Genomic DNA, 8,703 nt, shown 5'->3' with positions numbered 1-8,703 from the left:
GGCAGCGTACGTGGGATCAGAGTAATAGTGTGCGTGGGACCCCTACACCCAGACACTAAAGACTACCAGTGGTAACTTTCACTGCTGGGGTCTTAAGGTCAGCCCAGCACTAGACGGTCAGAGTGTAGATATAATAAGTTGTGTGCAAGGTCAGGGGTACAGCTGTGTCAGTAACCAGAGGTTCCAAAGATGGCGGAGGGCACCAGGAGTGCAGTGAGGGCGCAGGCCAGTGCTATGGCTTATGAGGAGGTGGTGGTGGACGGTACTGTTCCAGGCGAGGGGGAGCTCAGCCCAGACTCCCCAAGGAGCCAGCCACCCGTGCTTAGTCCGGCAAGGGACTACCCACCACCTACCCGCCCCAGCCTGTCCACATCAGCGGCCCTTGTTGCAGCGGCAGTGGCACGTCTCGAGGCGGGTAATGAAGACGCCTATGTGAGACTCATGGCAGCTGCAGAGAAAGCAGCGGAGGCCGAGCGTGCAGAACGCCGTGAAGCAGAGGAGCGGGAGAGGGCAGAACGCCGTGAGGCGGCAGAGCGAGCAGAGAGAGCGGCAGAGCGAGAGCGTGCAGAACGCCGAGAGGCGGCAGAGCGGGCAGCGGAGCAAGCAGCGGCAGAGAGAGCAGCGGAGCGCCAGCACCGTCTGGAGATGGCTCAACACGGGCTCCCGCTGGACGCCCCAGCACCACCAGAGTCCAGGGCTTCCAAAGTCCGGGCCGAGGACTTCCCTCTGCTTGAGAAGGATGGAGACCTGGATTCCTTCTTGCTGGCCTTTGAAAGGACCTGCCTTCAACACCATCTGGCCCCGGATCAGTGGGCAAGATACCTGACCCCCCGTTTGAGGGGTAAGTCCCTGGAAGTTTTGGGGGACTTACCTGCCGGGGCGGAGCAGGACTACAGCAGCATCAAGCGGGCCCTGATCCAGCACTACAACCTCACCCCAGAGTCTTACCGCAAGAAGTTCCGGAGCCTGCAGCGGGGCCCAAAGGACACCTGGACCGACCACATGCGGGCGTTGCTGAGAGCTGCAGAGCACTGGACCTCGGGTCTAGCGCTCACCACCCGCCAGGAGGTCCAGGAACTGTTCGTCATGGAGCAGTTCTTGTGGAACTGCCCAGAGGACCTCCAGCAGTTCCTCCGTGACCGGAAACCGAAGGGGGCTTCTGCTACAGCCGCCCTGGCAGATGAGTATGCCAATAACAGGGCGCCTGAGCCGAAGAAGCCTGCCAGCAGCACCTGGAGAGGGGGTAACCCCAATCCTGCCCCTGTTTCCCCAGCCCCCAGAGTGCAAGGGGTGTACCCCCCTGCTGCCCTCCCCAGGCCAGGCGCAGAACCCAGACGTTGTCATCACTGCAACCAGCTGGGACACTTCAAGACCGCATGTCCCCAGCGTCTTAAGGCCCCATCCCTGTCCCCGAAACCGTCCACTGTTTTATGTGTGGGAGGGGGTGGTGGGAGGTCCCTGGACAATTACCAACCCGTCACTATCGGCCGCTCCGCGGTCATGGGACTGCGGGACACAGGCGCTGAACGAACCCTGGTACGTCCTGAGGTGGTGTCCCCTCAAGACTTGGTACCGGGGAAAACCCTTTCCGTCTCCGGAATTGGAGGCGTGGAGCCGGCGCTGCCTGTCGCCAAGGTGTTTTTGGACTGGGGTGCCGGGAGGGGAATGCGGGAGGTGGGAGTAACGTCAAATATTCCTGCTAATGTATCCCTTGGGACCGATTTGGGGCGGCTAGTGTCTCAGTATGTGGCCACTGAACCCCCAAGTTCGGCTCCCCAAGAATGTCATGACTCTACTGTGAATGTTGATGTGTTGAATGTGCCTCCAACAGTGGGGGAGGGAATGAAACCTGAGGGTACTCCATACACTGACACCACACACACGGGGCTCACGGGGAGGACAGGTGAGGAGACTGTAGGGGAGAGCTCAGAGGTGGAGGGAGGGGCTGCTATGGGCAGTGTAGGGCCCCTAGGTGAATCCAGCCTGCTGAGTCTAGGGCCCCTGCAGGAAGAGGAACAGGCCATGGGGGGAGGAGGCGTCCCGGGAGAGGAGCCACCAGGTAAGACCCCAGGGCGGGAGTTCCCCACACCCGGGATGTCAGGAGGGCCGGGAAGTCTGCCTGACCCGGCGACTTGGTCAGGAGCCGGGGGGAAGCAGGCGCTACCCATGGACACAGTGGTCGTGGCCGCTGTCACCAGGAATGGGAGCGCCGGAGCCCAAGGAGCCTTGCAGAGGTCCGACGGCTTCCCCCTCTCTGACCAAGTGGCTGCCGAGTCAGACAGCGGCCAGGAGACAGATCCCGGGGAGCTGACGGTGGATGTGGCGGTGTTGTCCATTCTCGCCACATCGAGTCAGGGATGTCAGGAAGCGCTGGAAGCTGACGCTAGCCTGAAAGCTCTTAAGGAGCAGGCGGCACAGCCTCCCGGGGAGTCAGACCACGAGCAGGTGGTCTGGGACCAGGGACGGCTGTAACGGGTAACGGTCCAGCAGGGTTCACCGGAGGCGTGGCCCAGGGACCGACAGTTAGAGGCAGCCTCTGAGAGAGAGAGAGAAGGAGGAGGGGGCAGAGGCAGCCTCAGAGAGAGAGGGGAGGGGGCAGAGACAGCCTCAGAGAGAGAGGGAGGAGGAGGCAGAGACAGCCTCAGAGAGAGAGAGGAGGGGGCAGAAACAGCCTCAGAGAAAGAAGGAGGAGGGGGCAGAGACAGCCTCAGAGAGAGAGAGGAGGGGGCGGAGACAGCCTCAGAGAGAGACAGAGGAGGAGGCGGAGACAGCCTCAGGAAGAGAGGGGAGGAGGCAGAGACAGCCTCAGGAAGAGGAGGAGGGGGCAGAGACAGCCTCAGAGAGGGAGAGGAGGAGGCAGAGACAGCCTCAGAGAGAGGAGGAGGGGGCAGAGACAGCCTCAGAGAGAGAAAGGATGAGGCAGAGACAGCCTCAGAGAGAGACAGGGGAGGAGACAGCCTCAGAGAGAGAAAGGAGGAGGCAGGGACAGCCTCAGAGAGAGAAGGAGGAGGGGGCAGAGACAGCCTCAGAGAGAGAAAGGATGAGGCAGAGACAGCCTCAGAGAGAGACAGAGGAGGAGGCGGAGACAGCCTCAGGAAGAGAGGGGAGGAGGCAGAGCCAGCCTCAGAGAGAGACAGGGGAGGAGACAGCCTCAGAGAGAGAAAGGAGGAGGCAGGGACAGCCTCAGAGAGAGAAGGAGGAGGGGGCAGAGACAGCCTCAGAGAGAGAGAGGAGGGGGCAGAGACAGCCTCAGAGAAAGAAGGAGGAGGGGGCAGAGACAGCCTCAGAGAGAGAGAGGAGGGGGCGGAGACAGCCTCGGAGAGAGACAGAGGGGGAGGCAGGGACAGCCTCAGAGAGAGAGAGGAGGAGGCCGAGACAGCCTCAGAGAGAGACAGCGGAGGAGGCGGAGGCAGCCTCAGAGAGAGAGAGGAGGGGGCAGAGACAGCCTCAGAGAAAGAAGGAGGAGGGGGCAGAGACAGCCTCAGAGAGAGAGAGGAGGAGGCCGAGACAGCCTCAGAGAGAGACCGCGGAGGAGGTGGAGGCAGCCTCAGAGAGAGAGAGGAGGGGGCAGAGACAGCCTCAGAGAAAGACGGAGGAGGGGGCAGAGACAGCCTCAGAGAGAGAAAGGAGGAGGCAGGGACAGCCTCAGAGAGAGAAGGAGGAGGGGGCAGAGACAGCCTCAGAGAGAGAGAGGAGGGGGCAGAGACAGCCTCAGAGAAAGGAGGAGGGGGCAGAGACAGCCTCAGAGAGAGAGAGGAGGGGGCGGAGACAGCCTCGGAGAGAGACAGGGGGGGAGACAGAGTCAGCCTCAGAGAGAGGAGGGGGCAGAGACAGCCTCAGAGAGAGAGAGAGGAGGGACAGAGTCAGCCTCAGAGAGGAGGAGGCAGGGACAGGCTCAGGGAGAAAGTGGCAGAGACCATGGTAATGCTGATGGGTTGTCCCGGCAAGGAGAAGGTGTGGAAGGGCGCATGGGGGAACACAGGAATGTGATGCCCCCTAGCGCCCTCTAAAGCAGGGAGGTATGATGAGGGAACAGCCGCCATCTTGGAACAGGCATGCTATCAGATTGGCGTGACTCCATTTTGTCTCCTGGACACAGGAGTGCTCCTGGCCCCCACCTTTGCTAATGAATAGAGTTCCTATTAGTATGCTAACGGGCTGAGCTCAGTGTAAACTGTAGATGGTAGTTCAAAGCCCCATGAGGAAACCACGCCAGCAGGGGGCTTGGAAATGCTTGGGGGCTTAATTAAAACACGCATGCCAAGTGGCCACTGGATACACATCTATTATGGCAGCCCAGCCAAACCGTCTCCAACATGGAATTGTGAAGTATGGACGCATCGTCCGAGGTACAGGCTCATAAAAAATATTCTCCTTACCCTAAAGAAATTGTGCATCCAACAGTGTGACTCCCGTGACGGTGGAAGGTCTGAAACCCGAGATATAGGGATCAGCCTCCCACAGGGACCGAATGGGTCCAGGTTTGATCCCAGTACGACCGGCAGAACAAACCACAGGCGCTGGTACTGCCCGTGTGCTGATCCGATCATCCTGAGAGAAGTTATCCCATTTATTAGATATTGGAATAAATCTTGCAGGGAGACAGAGGGGGTGGAGATTGCTAAGCCCACCCAGCTGCAGGCAGGGGGGCTCAGCCAGGTATAAGAAGACGCTGAGGTCACTGGGAGGGACTCACTCCACAGAAGAAGATGATGATGATGACATCTTAAGGAACAGGGTATGCCAGCCAGGGGGGAGCAAGCACATGCTTTCTGGGGGCTGCCCGGCAACTAAGTTTTTGGACCTGCGGAATGCTATGCCCCCCGGCTTCCACAAGCGACCTTCGACCTGGTAAATGGACCTCCAGCTTTATACCTTTAAGCCTTGTATTATTGTTGTTATATTGTACTCTGACTGTAACTCTTGATATATTGTGATTGTATATTTCTTGTAATTATCTAGTGCGCCCTTAAGGCAATTAAATCATAAATTAATTTTGGGCTGATCCTTTTACTCTGATTGCGAATCTTAGAATACCCAGGGTGGGTAACAGGGCAGTCTCCCCGGCGGCCATTTGCTCTAGGTGCAGTCCCTTTACTGACCTGAGAGACAAAGGGGGCGCCGGAGAGCTGGGCCTGTGTAGTGACGTCACGGATTGGTGACGTGGGAGGAAGGGGTAATCCTTCACAGTCTACATTTGCAGCATTTTAAAACCTTAATAAAAACCAGTGCCACAGAACCATACACAGTATTTGTATAATTGCAGTTTTCTTTTATCCCTGTCTGTCTCCTCTTGTCTGGCTGGTGTTTTCCTAAACATGTCGGGGCCCCTCACCTCCCTGGGTGGGGGATGGATCAGATAAGGGTTAACTTAGAAGCATAGTCAGGTATGAGACCCTGGCTTCTCCACCCCTTAGGGTAATCCAGGGGACAGAGATGCATTAGGGCACCCCAAGTTCGAGGGTAGGAGCCCACAGTCGCTTGTCACTATGTGACAGCAACAACAAAGTGCAGGCTCTATGTCAAGTTTATTACGAGGAGCTGCTTATCGACTTTCACTCTGGTGAGGAACTTGTAAAACAGGTTTACAAATTATTTTCTGCTCATAAATGCTATATAATATCACTTCCTTTACTGTGTCCTCTTTTTTTCAGAAGAGGCAATTTGCATATTTATTGTGTCCTGTTAGTCACATCATAAGTTCTTCCCTTCCCCCATATCTGTGCAAAGCTGCTAGCTGCAAACCACACACTAGAACATTGCTCAGCATGCTGCCAAGTGCAAAGTCCTCCTACTCTCATGAGTGAACAAGTTCTATGTTTCTGTTTTGTTAACCCTGGAATAACTAGTTTAGATTTCCATTCTTACAGTTCTGTATGTGGGCAAAGTTCAGAAAGATCCCTCCACTACAGAGAAATTTTATAGGATTGTGGAGATCAAAGAATTTCCCATCACAAAAACTTTGCAGTGGCACGAATTTTTACTTTAAAGAGTCCATGTAGTAATAAACTAGAGCCAAGAGTGAGGCATCTCTCCACGTTGAAGGGCACGGCACCGTCATTGTCCTTCAAATTCATGTTGTAATACTTTCATTTGAGTCATTTTCCATTCTTGTAAAGCACCAGCATATTCCATAGCAGTGTACAGAGATGATCACTGCACATACCTGTCCTCAATGTGATTCACAGCCTGGACACAAATGCATGTTTGGGTAAAGCTAATAGACAGTCAACTGAACACTTCATATGTTTGGAATTCAGGAGACAATCCATGTAGATATGGAGAAACTAGACTGTGACACGTGTTACCCAAAGGTGTCCCCCATGGACCATAATGTATTTAGGTCTTCATTAGCATTCCCTGTCCTGCATCTGATGGGGACATGTGTGTCTGTGTTCCAATATGCAGCGGGACTCGCTGATACGCAACTTTTCAGACTGAGTGGAGATGGGGCTTCTGGTACCTTCTTTGATTCTTTGAATTACAGTAAATGTACCTAATGGTTCAGTGGGTGAGGATGTGAGTATCTCTCTACCCAACCAGGGGCCTGATCCCAAGAAGAAGGTAGAAAACCAAAGACTCATGTTTGGGGTTTGCAGTTGGCATTGTGTCTTAAAAGGGCGAGGACCTGCTTCATGTCTTGGAAAGTCAAGGATCGGCTTTGTGTCTTGGAAGGTTGAGGATGAGCTTTGTGTCTTGGAAGGGTGAGGATTTGCTTCTGTAGCCAGGTACTGGTTCCCAGCCGTGTATGGACTATTGGAGATTGGAGATCATCTGCCACATGGTATTGTGATGTCTTGGCCACCCTGCTCGATTTGAGGAATTAGTCTAAAGACTGTTGTTGCATTTTCTTTGGCATCGGATTACCCTTCTGCTGTCCCTGCCTTCTCTGTCACATAAACCAACTCCGCACAGATATTATCCTTGGTCAGAATTAAATATTTACTGCCAATTCTGAGGGATCTGGATTTTGCTTCAGAAAACCCCTTATTATAACCCTTGATTATAAGCGAATAATCAATCAACCAAACTATCGGATTATCTGCCGGTGTAAACATGCCACTGCTCCCCCAATCCCTGTTTACTGGCTGCGGCAGGCACTGTACCACTGCAGCCAATCACTGAGCGCTGCGGCTGTGCCAATGTAGACTACTCAAGCTGTCTCCTGTTAGTTAATTCTGCATTCTTAAAGGATATGATTTAAATTTGACTATGGTGTTTCGATAGGCTCCAAAAATTAAAGGGAACCTGTCACCAGGAATAACGCTGTTAACCTGAAGACATGGGGTTAATCTATCCAGCGTCTGCACATAGCCAAATGCAGATGCTGGATCTTTACTCTCCCCGCCAGCATTCGGTTTCAGTCACAGGGAGGTGGCGGGCAGTTCAGTCATCGCCCTCAGTATACAGAGCGGCTGCTGTAACCGTGCCCTTGGACCTGACTGACAGTCGACCGCAATGCAGAGGGAGTGTCAGTCAGGTCCGGGGTGCGGTTACAGCAGCCACTCTGTATACTAAGGGCGGTGCCCCACCCCTATCACTGAATACTGAATGCTGACGGTGGGGTGGGGGTGTAAGGAGGGCCTAAAGATCATTTCTCCCCGCTTCATTTGGCTGTCTGCAGCATCATAACTCTGTTAAACAGCAGATTAACCCCATATCTGCAGGTTAACAGCGTTATTCCTGGTGACAGGTTCCCTTATTATAACTAATCTTTTTTTTATTAAAGCTTTGCAATGTATTGATTGCTGGTGTGTGCATTTTACCTGGGCCTCTGTCTTGTACAGTGTGGATGAGTCGGCACTGGAGTTTGATGGTAGGAATCTGTGTATTTCCCTACTCCAGATTTTCAGAATGATTATAGCTGATCACCTACAATGCTCAGGTATAGAATAGGAGGACAGAGTCCATAAGCTCCCGCCTCTCTGTGCTCCTTTGTACACTACTGTAAGCAAAGCAGCCATTGTTAGTTTTTGTGATGCTGTGCACAAGGGCCAGCAATTTACATGTGTAGTTAGTCATGCCTCCCAACTGTACCAGATTCAGCAAAAAAAACCTGAATTTGGGGAGCCATCTAGCAGGGTCAGATTTAAGAGGTGGGTGGCCTGGGGCCCATTTTGGAAGGAGGCCCATTTTTCAAGGTGTTGCAATATGTAATGCAAAAACACAAAATGAAACATGCGCAATTCTTTTACAAAAATCATTTAAGCAGAGTAATTCAGGTAAAATCATTCATTTTTTACAATCCAGGCACTTTCCTTGATTTTCGTGCTGCAAAATCACTAATGATGTCACTAAAGTCCAATTCACGCAGTATATCTGACTCGATGCTCATGATAGCCAAATTTACAAGTCGTTCCCGCTTCATGTATGTCATTAATCGGTTTTCAACTAATTTGAGTTTTGAGAAAGAACGCTCACCACTGCAGTTTATTACCATCAAAATTAGATATATCCTTGGAGCTATCTCAATATTTGGGAAAGTGTCCTGCACACCCTTTTCCATGATAAGCTTGTACATGAAAAGTTCAGTGCTGATACCTTTTGGCTCCACGTCTGTGAATAAATTGGCAAATGTTACAAACTGACACAGTTCAGCGATAAATGTAATGTCCAAGTCATCTGAATAAGACCTGACTATTTGCGCTGCTGTGGCCTTAAGCTCGTCTGAACACAGTTCTTTCAGATGGCTAAATTTGCTTG

Source organism: Ranitomeya imitator, chromosome 1 (genome assembly GCF_032444005.1).
Source record: "Ranitomeya imitator isolate aRanImi1 chromosome 1, aRanImi1.pri, whole genome shotgun sequence".
In the NCBI taxonomy this organism is placed as follows: Eukaryota; Metazoa; Chordata; class Amphibia; order Anura; family Dendrobatidae; genus Ranitomeya; species Ranitomeya imitator.
This window is presented reverse-complemented; position numbering follows the sequence as displayed.